The 13,511-nt window shown below is 41.4% G+C and overlaps 1 non-coding gene across 1 annotated transcript; it reads right to left on the reverse strand.

Moving 5' to 3' along the window:
* Window positions 1-12,299: 12,299 nt before the first annotated feature.
* LOC127698026 (U6 spliceosomal RNA) lies at window positions 12,300-12,405 on the reverse strand. The gene has a single exon (XR_007980668.1). It is a non-coding gene; the product is annotated as a U6 spliceosomal RNA (small nuclear RNA).
* Between the last annotated feature and the right edge of the window lie 1,106 nt (window positions 12,406-13,511).

The following is a 13,511-nucleotide window of genomic DNA, read 5'->3' on the forward strand; positions in this document are numbered from 1 at the left end:
CAGTGGTAGGAGGAGAACAGACGCCTGCGCAGACTTCGCCTGGCTCTCTGATCTGAGGATTCTTCTCTCATCGGTCGCTCTTCAATTTTGACGCATTCTCCTGCCGGCTTTGGTGGCTTATGGTTCCACTGAGGCTGAGTTTTCTTAAGAACTGATGCTGAATGTCTCTCTTCAGAATTTTAAATATTCTGACATCACCCTGATGTGGCTATGAAGCCAAGGGCTTAGTGCTGGGTTAGTCACAGAGGGCTGCTTGAGGACTGGGAGTGGGGGATGCTCATGAAGGGCTCGTGGACAGTGATAGTTCTGTTAGATCCAGCTCTAAAAAGACAAAGCCTGCTCCTCTTGACGCTGACTGCAGCAGACAGTTTTTCAGAACATTTTTCATGTATTTTATTTTACCTTACAGAATTAATATGGAGGAAAATGAAAGGCACCATGGATGCGAAATTTCCCAAAGAATCATAAGACAGCATCTTTTCTGGATGAGTTTTAAAGCTGCCCACAGGCTCTCTTCTCAAGTGGGGCAGCTCAGCCCTCAAACTGGGCTCAACCAATTTTTAAAAACGTTGAAATGACTTTTAAAAATTTTACCGTGCACAACATAAGAAGCTATCTGATTTATAGATTATTATTGATTTTCATTTTCAATTAGTATGTTGTAAATTTTTCTTTAAGATTAGCCAGCCAAGTACACACAAAGTATATCAGGCTTGGCTCATAAAAGCCAATGTCTGTCTTTGGCTGTAAGCACAGAGGTGTTGACAAAAGATCTTGACTGTCAAGGGTCATTTAGAATCAATGAATTAAAAACCGGGAGGTCAGGGAGAGCCTCCCGGTGATGATATGGCTTTTCGTATTTGTCTTAACAAAGGACATGCTAACTAGAGTGATTTTCATCTCCACTTTTTCCCTCACCAGGGAGAAATGTGCAGCTCAATTTTACCCTTGGTTGAGAAGGTGCTAATTTGCCTGACAAGCTGTTGGAACCTGCGATGCTCAAGGTACCCTTGATATCTCAGACCTTCATGCTGAGTGAAGCACACCTCAGATGTGTCAATGTTTAGGAGGTGTTCTATATCCCATTAGGTAAGGACAATATAAACCACATGAATGCAGATGTAATGGGAACATGTCCCATGCCAAAGAGAAAAACCTTCATCTTGGTATAACCAAGGCAATTTAGAATCACTTTTATGCAACTAAATATTTCATTAGTCTTCAACTTTAGTCTTTTGTGTTGTAGAAAACTTAAATGACCTTTCCCCCACTTGCTGCCCAGTTCTTGGGAGGAGTGATCTTCAAATCCTGTCTTTTATTGATTGTAGTACCAATGAGCCTGTATCAAGAAAGGTCCAAAGAGAGATGGTAACATAAATACGAAAACTCTAATTCCTTTTCTTTTTAATTGCATATTTATTGATTTTTTTATGTGCTTCCTAAAGCCAAGAATTAACTGTATGAATGACCTTTGCATATTAACTAAACCCTAGTTGGTAAACTGATGCATCATTGAGAAAAAAAAAAGTACCATCAGAGAAAAACACTTCTTCGCAGCACATGATTCTTGCTAAGTTTCATGGTTCATCATGTCAGGAAACCCTTGTAACCTTTCCTATGGGCTAGGTGCTATTTGAAGTGCTTTCTTCCATATTAATGCAGGAAATCCTCTTAATTAGCCTCTGCTGGCTATTACTATTTCAGCCTTGTACTCTTTGGAAACTGATGACAACTGTCACAGAGCTATGAGGAGGGCATGCTCCAACTCAAACTCACAGAGTCTGACTGCTGAGTCTCATTCCTAACTCACACTCTGTTCTGCTTTTTCTCATCTTCCAGGAGAGATGAAATATGCCAGAGAGGACTATCTTGTGCCCCATAGGGGAATGTCACTGTAGCTAATATCTTCCATGAGATAGATCTGCTTGCATATATTTTCTAAAAAATCCCCAAATTATGGAACTAGTCTTTAATATCTACAATATCATTTTGGTTTTTTGGTGCAAGTATTATACACACACACACACACACACACACACACACACACACACACACACAGTGGCCTTTCATTTCGTGATTCAGATGGGCCATCATTGTTAACCATCATTGTTTTGCTCTGTTGTCAACTGTCTTTACTAGATTTCGAAGAGAACTAATATCGGTTTGAGTTAACTGGAGCAGTTAGATCATATTGTAAAAGTCTAATGAAAGGGCTTCATGGTTGTAGAGTAAATCAGTGTCCCCCAGTTTTGATTGTATTATCAGACCCTGCCAGAGATAGTGATTTGAATCAGATTGAGCAGACATTTCTGGGTGGGCTTGTCAAAGCTTTCTGGGTGGTTTCTATATGAACTCAATTTTATAAATGGGATTTAAAAGTCATTTTTATTAATTTTCTCCCTTGACTATTTCATGTCTGTATATAATACTTCCTGGTTACTTTCACTCCCTCCCTTCTCATGCCCCTGCCCCTGTCCACACCACCTTACAAGTCACCCTCTCACATTCATGTTTGTTGTGTTTCACTTTGTCACGCACTGAACGTAATCAGGGCTATGCGTATAACCCTGGGCTTTGAGCTATGTGCCGGAGCCTGCTCCGCTCACCCGTGGGGCTGTAAGAGGAGACAGTAACTGACTCCCCCCAGAATCCAGTAGCCAGGGGTTCAGCAAGGTGAGAAAAGTCCTGCAGGTCTCTCACTGACAATCATGACTGACGACAAGCCAGTGTGGGGAAGCTAGCTTTGCATAGCATTGACTGTGTTATGCTTGGAAGACGGCATTTTGTAACCTTTCTCCATCTTTTGGCTTTTGCACGCTTTTGCCCCCTCTTCCCTGAGGCTCCTTCAGCCTTACATGAGGTAATTTAAGTGTCTGTTTAGGGATGAACACGAGCCGTCACTTATTTTCAGCACCTTGAGCAGCCACAGGTCTCCTTGTTTGCTGGAGTTCATTTCAAAGAGTAGCGACTCTAGTTAAGGCTGCTTGAAGCAATAATACATGGCAAAAAATTATGCAAAACTCTATATCTAGTCAGAAAACACAGTAAATATTAAATACTTTTTTTTCTTGGAGTTTCTTTTGTCTGAATAAGGAGTTGCAACATAATTACTTGACTATCCTAGTACCTGGCAGATAGATTTAGTTTGAAAGCTTAAGAGGTAATTTGCTATTTTTTTTTTTTAACTAAATGCAAGCAACCCTACATAGCAATCAAGAGTCAATATAAGACAGAAGCATATCTTGATAATTTCCCATTATTCTTGAAAATTCGGCAATGATTGCACATCTACAGTGAACATTTTTATGCATGTCCTGGTGGCCTCCATTTTCACAAAGAGTCCCTGACACCCTGTCTACTTGCTGGTCCACATGACCTTGCTGCTCACGTGCTCTGGCTCTTAGTGAAGTCCCCCCCCCCCCCAGAGCCACCCCGAAAGGGTGGGAGATAAATGAGACTTTATCTCATTCCCTGGGTTCTTTTCAAGGTTTTCTCAAACTGAAGGCAGAACAGTGCTGCCTTCAAGGTCACTTTCCCACAGGCTGTGCCACATTTGGGGTTCTTATCTCCCCCCTTCCTCACATTTTTATGGCCGCACCATCACTAGACATTATTTCCATATAGTTCACACCCTACCATAGCTTCTGTGAAAGAACCCACCTCAAACCATCCCATTTTTGACTATGCAGTTAGTTTCTTACTGGGACTCAATGATCCAGTACATGGTAACAACTGAGCCTGCTCTGCCCGACACCTACTGGAAGATACTGGATTGGCAACCTCCACCGCCATGTCTATCAGAGGCAGTGTCTAGTGGGGGAAAATGTATTGGAACTGGTTTTTTTTTTTGTTTCTTTCTTTTTTTTTTTTTTTAGAAACATGTTTGTCTCTGTCTCTGTTGTCATAGGTGAATTACAAGTTAAACTCTGTTGCACATTGGCAACTATGCTATGTATAAGTAGCAACTCAAGACTGTCTCAAACACAGATGTCTGCCTAGCATAGCCTTTATTAACTAATAATGTAACTAATCAATTGCCTTCAAACTCTTTGATATTTTTGCCTGTGTTTTTACTACCCTTGCTTATCCTACTAATTCCTTAGACTCCAAGGCCTAGACCAAATGCCACCTATGTCAGGAATTTCTTTATGATTTTTCTCAGCTCGAAGGATACAGGCACCTGCATGATCCATCTTACTATATGCAGACAGTACTTTACTGTATGCAGATATGTGGCACTTTTTACCTTGGCTTGCATCTCAGACATGCTCTGTCATAGCTGGCAGGCTCTGTCCAGGTAGCTGCTATTTCCCATGGTCGTCTTTTTTTAGCATTTGAGAGTGGATAGCGAGGAGTTCTTATTGAGTTCTGAGGTTTGTATTATATAAGGTAGGCAGAGTATTTCAAATAGCATCTGGCCCACAATATAATAATCAATATCAGGTATTTTATCATAGTTATATCATTGTCTTGAAACTATGTATACTCTAATATCACTCTAATTTACTTCAAAAATAGATGAGTAAGAGAGTATGCCCAGACACGGTACTGGCTTGTAGGAAGTTGGGGATTCTGCACTCCTTGGCTGGTACAGCTACCCAGCAGACAGCTGGGCTCAGGTATGATTTCTGTCACCTGGTAGTAGGCAAATCTCTCCATTTTAGTTTGTCTCAGCCGTCTCCTCTAGGAATGGAGGCAATATCTCTGTTCTCTCTCAACATTGTTGAGGTGTTGATGAGATTGTTATGTAAATCACCTAATAGTGCCTAGCAACAATGAATAATAATAGGAGCATTATGAGCAACAGTGAATAATAAAAATATTATAAAAGGAGTCACAAGATAACAAAGAAAATAGTCCAGGAGAGGAAGAAAAATACCCACAATGCAAAAAAGATTGCGATTTAATGAGTACCGAATTGAAGGACCAAAAATTACAGCAAAAACATATTTCTGCTAGATAAGAGAACATCCGATGTCGAGAATTATGTCAGGACAGGGTATCCTTGTACAAAACTGCTCTAGTGATGGAAAAAAGATTCATAAAGTCTATCTCTTGCCAAAGGGTATGTCAAGTGTGAGATTTACACTCCCCGAGAGTTGTGGATTGTGATACGTGCCATTTATTTGCGTGTCAGTGACTCCATAATCATTCCTATCCGGGGTCCATTTGTGTCTCGCTGACCTCCTCTTTCCATTCCGTTCATTCCTCATTACATACCAGATGTGTACTCTGATGAATGGCCAAAAATCTAGGTGAATCAAGAGTGCCAGTCTAGAATAGACAGGAGCCGTATCCTGCAGTGATTCATTCTAATTACACCCAAATCCAACTAATGGGCAAGTCAGGGCAGTCGGAGAGGGAGAGGAATGTGGCTCCGCTCTCTGCTGTTTTCTCTTCCCAGAGACTGACCCCAGCGATCTGTTGGAACTTGATAGCCATAATCAATAGCTTGGAAAGCAATAAGGTCAGCACTGGGAAGATTCAGATTTTCTACCTCCAGATGTAATGGAGACGAGACTGGTGTGCTGAGCCATTGAGGTGAGTCTGACCTTAGCTGACTGACTGATGGAAGCCCGAGTCAGAGAGATAAAGGGGAACAGAGGGAAGGCATGGCTGTAAATATGCTCCCAGCATGATCCCTGAGCCTAAGCTGCAGGCGTGCTGACTCCCGACTTTGCTATTGTATTAAGAGTAGACAATTCAAGTTCAGCTAAGACAATAATAGTTTTAAAAAACTCACAGGAGCACAGTGTCTACATGCATGTGAGTGCCATCTCTCGAAGGGCTGACCCTCTCCTGTTTCTAAGGTCCCTGTACATCTGGGCAGATTCTGTTAGTTTGCTTTTGTTTCTTAAATAATAATGTCCCTTAAGATTCTGTTCGAAAGCAAGGAATTATTGTATCTCAAAACTTCCACCGGCACTCATGCCTTGGTAAAAGCCTATCTATGGCTATCTATGGGGTATTGTAGGCCTGCATATTTGCTGAATGGGGTTGCTCTCAAAACAGCAAATTGTTTGTCCCATTATATCTCTACAAAGTACTTTAGGATCTGATTAGAAAATATGGAGGCAAAAACCAGACTTGGTTGTTAAATTGATGCTGTCTCCAAGTTTGGAGATGATTTATTTCAAAGACTGACTTACCTAAGCTGAGACCTAAAGTTATAGGACAGCTACAGACCAGGTGAAAAGCCATTTCCTGTATCAGAACTACCTTTTTTACTTTATTTTTTTACTTTTTATTTTTTATTAGATATTTGCTTTATTTACATTTCAAATGTTATCCCCTTTCCTCATTATCTCTCGGAAAACCCCACATTCCACCCCCCTTCCCCCTTCTTACCAACCCCCCTCCTACTTTCCTGACCCTGCATTCCTTTATACTGGGGCATCGAGCCTTCACAGGACCAATGGTCTCTCCTCTCATTGACGTCTGAAAAGGCCATCCTCTGCTACATATGTGGCTGGAGCCATAGGTTCCTCCGTGTGTACTCTTTGGTTGGTGGTTTAGTCCCTGGGAGCTCTGGGGGAACTGGTTGGTTCATATTGTTGCTCCTCCTATGGGGCTGGAAACCTCTTCAGCTCCTTGGGTCCTTAGAAATATCTTTAATTTTCTTTTCTGAAAGTATATCAATGGCTTCAAAAACTTTCTGATAAGCAAATAATGATGATTTATTTCAAATAAGCATTTAAGCATATGAGAGTGTATAGACCTTCTTAGCATGAATCAGGTATTTTTTGAAGGCAAAACTCACAAAAAAGTGGTGATGATGCTGTCTGAGCCATGTTGTGGTGAAACACTGTTGAGCATATTCGACCTGGAGAGCAGAGGTCCTGGTGTAGGCGGAAGTCAAGCCAACAATGAAGGATGGGGGACCAAACTGAATCTTGAGTTGAATACACTTAGAATTAAATTTATAATAAAATCTTTCTTAGCACTAAATGACTGGAGCTTATTTTATGAATATGAACAAACGTAAGACCTCATCTATGGCAACAAGAACAAGTGTAGCAGCGAGAGGCCAGGAGTTTTGACTTCATTGAAATAACGAGTGTCAGGAGCACTGGCATGCTTCCGTATGCTCAGCGCTTGGGTGGCTGAAGCGAGACGACCTCTTGGATCCAGGAGCTCAAGGCCAGTTCAGGATCATTTAGGATTCAGTCTCAAGAAAGGAAAACAAAAGCGGTCAGAAGAGCAGCAACCTAGAGTGGTTGTGCACTGCACTACTCATTAGAGTAATTTTAACAGCCATAGAGTTTCCAGTTTCACTATTAAACTACCGTGAATGTTGATAGGAAGCCAGAGCCATGACTTGTATGTTATTCTGTAAGTGCAGTTGGGTAGAGTATAAGATGCTAATCATTTGCTTGTCTTGTCTCAAAGGGACTCTTTCAGACACACTAAGACTTCTGTGCTTTTCTCAGGACCCTGAGACCCTACTGGTGCTCAAAGCTGGAGTATAAAAGATGTCATGTGACTTTCAAAGTGGAGCATGTCCTCTGTTCTTTAATGCAATAGGCAAAAAGCCCTTTGAGAAGACACAGAGAGAAGCTATGCCAACGCATTTCAGTTACGTTATTAGAAAAAGCCCAATTTTAGGAAACTCTCAGATTTCCCAAGGTCTTGACTACTCTTCTGAAGTATGCGTGGTTTCTAGGGCAGGGTGGCAGCTCAATATTTATCTCTCTGAATATGGCTTTTGTTCCAATTCATTTGAAATGGAAATACTTCATTTATTCTTAACACAAAAATGCAGGAAATCATGTACTCAGACACTTTGTCTGGAACAAGCTCCTGGGTTAATAGGATGCCTGCCCCAGCAGAGAATGCTGGTGAGCATGGAATCAGACCAAGTAAAGACTCTGACTGGAGTCTTTTAATTTTTATTTCAAAGAAAACTTACTAATGTAGAATTCTTGCAAAAAGAAGTGTTGTGGGGCTGGCTGGAGAGATGTTCCAATGCAATTAAGAGCATTGGCTGATCTTGCAGAGGACCCAGTTTGATTCCCAGCACCCATACAGTAGTTCACAACCTAGAATTCCAGTTCCTGGGGGATCTGATGCTATTTCTGTCCTTTGTGGGTGGTGCACACATAATGGTGCTCGGACATAAATGCACATAAATACACATAAAACAAACAAACAAACAAACAAATACTTCTTTTTTAAAAAAGTGTTGCTGAAAGCTTACAGTTTATAGGTGCTTATATATTTCCATAGCAACTTCTCTATATATTATACTTTGATTTAGTAAAAGTCACCATTAGCCCAATAGTATCTAAAATGAAATTCAATTTGTAGAATGGATGAACTTAGAACATATAATATTAAATGAGGTCACTCTTAAAAACTCAGAAAAAAGCCCACATTCTACCTCATATGTGGAACTAACCAGTGGTGTGTACATGAGTGTATATGGACAGCCATAGTATTGGCGTGGTATAATGTTTAGGATACAAAGGAAGGTAATGTTAGGATGGATTGCAGGTAAGGGATCCATGAATCATTAAAGCGAATATAAAGCTAACTGGCTTTCTAGTTTAAATTCTATCATAGTTTTTTTTTTTCTTTATGTAATGGACGGAAAGAGTATAAAACCTGAGGGGAAGATTCCAGAAAGGGCATTCTCACTAGGGAGAAGTTCTGAGATGCAGAGAATGTCAGACTGGTCCAGTATGTACTCAAGTGGCTTCCTTGATTTAGCTATGCAATGTTTTCATTTGTGAGTTCATTATAATAAAGCTATTTCAAAAATAAAATAAAATCAGAAAGTCCAGAGATACAAAATGCAAAGTCATTGCCACTAACTGGTTTGCCTACTCAAGTTTATATGTATTTGTATATGTAAAACATGCCAATACGGTAGTGTGTGGCCTGTGAGTAGTACTTCAATAATTGTGTTTATATAGTTCAGTTCAAATTGTATATGTAACAAATTCTCATGAAACTGAAATATCATTTTGAAGTAGGAATCGTTGATGACAGTAGCTAACAGATAATACAGCATGAAGCGGGGTTGTCCTGAGTATCAAATATTCAGGAGAACTCTGTAATAGTACTGCTTTCTTCCTGGGAGGCAGACAGAGGAGCCAACACACAGAGGAGATTAGTGCCAATTCCTCAAAGTCATGCAATCACAGGAGAGTGGGTTTGCCTTGATTGTCAGTCTGTTTTCCGAATGTCTGCTGTTCCTTCCTTCCTTCCTTCCTTCCTTCCTTCCTTCCTTCCTTCCTTCCTTCCTTCCTTCCTTCCTCCCTCCCTCCCTCCCTCCCTCCCTCCCTCCCTCCCTCCCTCCCTCCCTTTCTTATTTTGGTGATTCAACACATTCTTCATTTCTTTAAAAAAAATCTTTTGCATCATTTATTTATTTAAGTGTGTGTGTGTGTGTGTGTGTGTGTGTGTGTGTGTGTGTGTGGTGTAGTATAGTGTAGTGTAGTATCTGTATGCCAGCACCTGTGGAGGTCAGAGGACAAATTGTTAGAAGTCAGCTCTCGTCCAGGCGGTGGTGGTGCACACCTTTAATCCCAGCATTTGGAAGGCAGAGGCAGACAGATTTCTGAGTTTGAGGCCAGCCTGGTCTACAAAGTGAGTCCCAGGACAGTTGGAGCTACACAGAGAAACCCTCCTATCTTGAAAAACCAACCAAACAACCAACCAACCAACCAACCAAACAAACAAACAAATGAAAGAAGTTAGCTCTCTCCCCTTGTGGATTCTGTCATGGGTTCAGGTCATCAGGCTTGGTAGCAAGTACTGCCGCTGAGCCTTCCTGCTGTCTCAGTATATGCAACCTGAGTCATCAGAGTCTATCTTGACATAAGGACAGACTGCCTGACAGATAGCCTAAGGTTGATATTGTGTGCCTTGCAGATCCTTCTCTCCTCTTCTGTGTCATGCCTATATATTTTATGAATGTGCATGTTTTTAGTCACAAAATGTGACTATACATTCATTCTTATAGGTAGTTGTATTTTAAGAAATTAAAAATAAAATGTTTTTATTTCTCTTTATCTGTATCTGTCACTCCTTGTGCATCTGTCTGGTACTGTGGGCCTTTCAGCTGAAGGAATTTCAAATGCCTTCCCTACAGTGTGTGTCCCTGGTGATAAACTCAGTTTTCACTTGTTTGAGGGAATTACCTTTCCCCCATTTTTTTCCTTTGGGACAGTGTCTAGATGTGTATCCACACTGGCCTTGAACTACATCAACAATTGTTCAGTCTCAGCCTCCCAGGGGCTAGGCCTACAGGTGTGCACCACCACACTAAGACAAACAGTTTATATTTCCACTTGATTGCTGAAAAAATATTTTGGCTCTGCAGGGATTTCAGGCCTTATCACAGGTTTTACTCCTGTGCTTTGAAAACATTTCTGGCTCGCACTATTTCTGAGATTTGTGCAGTCATCCTCTTCCAGTCCCTGAATAGTTAATGCAATCTCTGTCGACACATTTTGAGTGTTTATCTCTCTCCTCCGAGCAGCTCTGAAGATAGTTGCCTCCTCTTGGTTTTTAGCCATTGCACATGCTCTGTGGAGTGGATAGCATTTTGTACTTACACCGAGTTTTGCTTTTGTATCTGTGTCTTACTGCCTGCCATTAACTGAAGAAAATTCCTAGTTATTGTTTCTCAGGGTATTTTTTTCTGGTTCACTGTTCTGTCTTCTCACTCAAGGATTCAAAGCTCACACGTGCTAGTCTGTTTGATCAACATAGATACTCAGACATCATCAAGATGCTGTTTTTATATTTTTATTATCTGACCTAATAATCAGTGCAGTTTAAAACTTAAAATAATTTTAAAAAATACTAAAATATTTAAGAGACATTTCCTATTATATTGCCTCCAAAAATCCATATCTAAGTATTTGGTGTATATCATTTTCAAGACAGAAAAAAATTAAATATATTTTCTTCCCATTCACACACACATGTGTATAATTAAAATCATGTACGGATAATAATATACTTCTTATTTCACTTTACACAGGTCTTCTTGTCATGTAGCAGTATATATTTACACCAATCTTCTTCATAGGGAATTACCTTCTAGTGTATGGATGAAACTCTATTTGAGGGATAAATCCACTATTTATGGGACACTCGTGGAATTTTGATTTACAACCAATGAACCGTGTTGCAACCGGCATAGGCTACATATATTTGTATTGTAAATATTATATTGACATTTCTAGATGAGAGTCTACTGAGCCACATCTTGAAAGGTGGGGTTTACAACGGAAGAGGGCACGGAAGGGAGAAAGGGCAGGAAGAGCAACTGGAACCGGGAATGCAGCGAAATGCTGAGCCTGAGGCATCTGCAGGTGGCTCAGTCTGAGAGTCTGGGGAGCAGGGAGCATGAACTGGGACAGCAGCCCCGGCAGATGCAATGCTGGACTCAAGACTGTGTTTCAATAGTGGTTGGCGTGTCTGCTTTCTCTCAAATTCTGCAGCCCGAAATGCCCAGGTTGGGTTTCCTCCAGTGGACTGTCTGCTTTTCTTGTTTCTTGTGACTGCCCACAGACACATAGTCATAACCTTGAAATGATTTAAAGCTAAATCATGATTTGAGAAACTATATCCGTGGCTCACATTGACCTTGGAATCAACACAATAATAGTTGGACCCAAAGTGTTGGGTTTGATGCTCTCTGGTCAAGGAGAGATCTTCTGACCTTTGCTAATGGATACATTCAAAAGAAGCATGGCAAATAAAACTTCTACAAGCTAACCATTAGAAAGGAATGCATAGGGACCCGAGGATACAACTCAGTAGCAACATACTCAAATGTCAGAGGCCCCTGGGGGTGATCCTGGCACCTCGAAACCAACAACTAGCAAACCCAATAGTGCAACTCCCCTCAAGCACGGTTAACATGGTGCACGCTAAACTGTAACCCACTGAGGCTGAGACATGCCCTTCAGTGGAGTGCCTTAGAGCTAGCACACACTCAGTGCAAGGGGAACTCTTCTAGTCTTCAGCATAGCCTGGTCATTAGGTAGCCATCCAACAGCTGGCCTTTGCTCTGGTGCCACAGTTTTAGGGCCCTGCAACCCCTCCCTTGTCTCTGTCTGAATGATTATTACATTTCTTATTATCTGCATTCCTCTAACTTGTTCATTGCCTCCTTCTTTCCTTCCTTCCTTCCTCCCTCCTTCCTTCTTTCCTTCCTTCCTTCCTTCCTTCCTTCCTTCTTTCCTTCCTTCCTTCTTTCCTTCCTTCCTTCCTTCCTTCCTTCCTTCCTTCCTTCCTTCCTTCCTTCCTTCCTTCCTTCTTTCCTTCCTTTTCCTTTTTTTTTTAACATGGAACACTTCATAAATTTGTGTGTCATCTTGTGCAGGGGCCATGCCAATCTTCTCTGTATTGTTGCAGTTTTAGTGTATCTGCCACTGAGATGGGCATGTGCCCTGTTTCTGATAACTCAGGGTTGTTGTAAATTTATTCTTTTCCACAGTGGAAATACAGTTGGCACTTGTATAAATTATTATAAATGACATCACTATATATACATACATTCATACATATGAATACATACACTGCTCACATATAGTCTGATTCCAGCTCCACATCCACCTCTCCTTCAAATACATTTTACTTAGCTAAAATGTAATTCATGCTTGAACCATTATCAGCTTACAGGCCGATCTCTTTAAACATGGTAGCCTTTTCTGGCAAACATCCTAAATCACCACTGCTATGTTTTAACTACTGACATTTCTCCCAGGGTGCCGTCTTTCTGGACTAATGTCAAGCTTCGTTGGTGGTCGCATGCTTTTCTCATGTCCTGCATTGCTCTAACTTGAACATGGAAGCAAAACTAAAATTGCTTTGTGTCAAGTGTGAGGCCCACGCCCTTGTCTGAAATGCTGCAGACTTCAAGTCTTCTCCCCGGTCAGTTAACATCCTTTCTCTCCTGATTTCTCACTAAGTAGCTGTACTGGCTGGTTCTGTGTGTCTACTTGACACAAGCTGGAGTTATCACAGGGAAAGGAGTTTTGGTTGAGAAAATGCCCCCATGAGATCCATCTGTGGGGCATTTTCTCAGTAAGTGATCAAGGGTGGGAGGGTCCATTGTGGGTGGTGCCATCCCTGGGCTGGTAGTCCTAGGTTCTATAAGAGAGCAGGCTGAGCAAGCCAGGGGAAGCAAGCCAGTAAGAAACATCCCTCCATGGCCTCTGCATCAGCTCCTGCTTCCTGACCTGCTTGAGTTCCAGTCCTGACTTCCTTTGGTGATGAACAGCAGTGTGGAAGTGTAAGCTGAATAAACCCTTTCCTCCCAAACTTGCTTCTTGGTCATGATGTTTTGTGCAGGAATAGAAACCCTGACTAAGACAGTAGCCAATGGTGGCCTCCTTGAGGTCCTCCTGCCTCATCTTCCTGAGTCTTTGGAGTATAGCCATATGCGACCACCACAGTCAAATTCTTCTCACTGCTGCCAATCTCCACAGAAGACAGGCAATGGGTGCTTGATGGCTGCTTGACAAAGGTGACCATTCCATCAGCGTCTC

Source organism: Apodemus sylvaticus, chromosome 12 (assembly GCF_947179515.1).
Source record: "Apodemus sylvaticus chromosome 12, mApoSyl1.1, whole genome shotgun sequence".
Classification (NCBI taxonomy): domain Eukaryota; kingdom Metazoa; phylum Chordata; class Mammalia; order Rodentia; family Muridae; genus Apodemus; species Apodemus sylvaticus.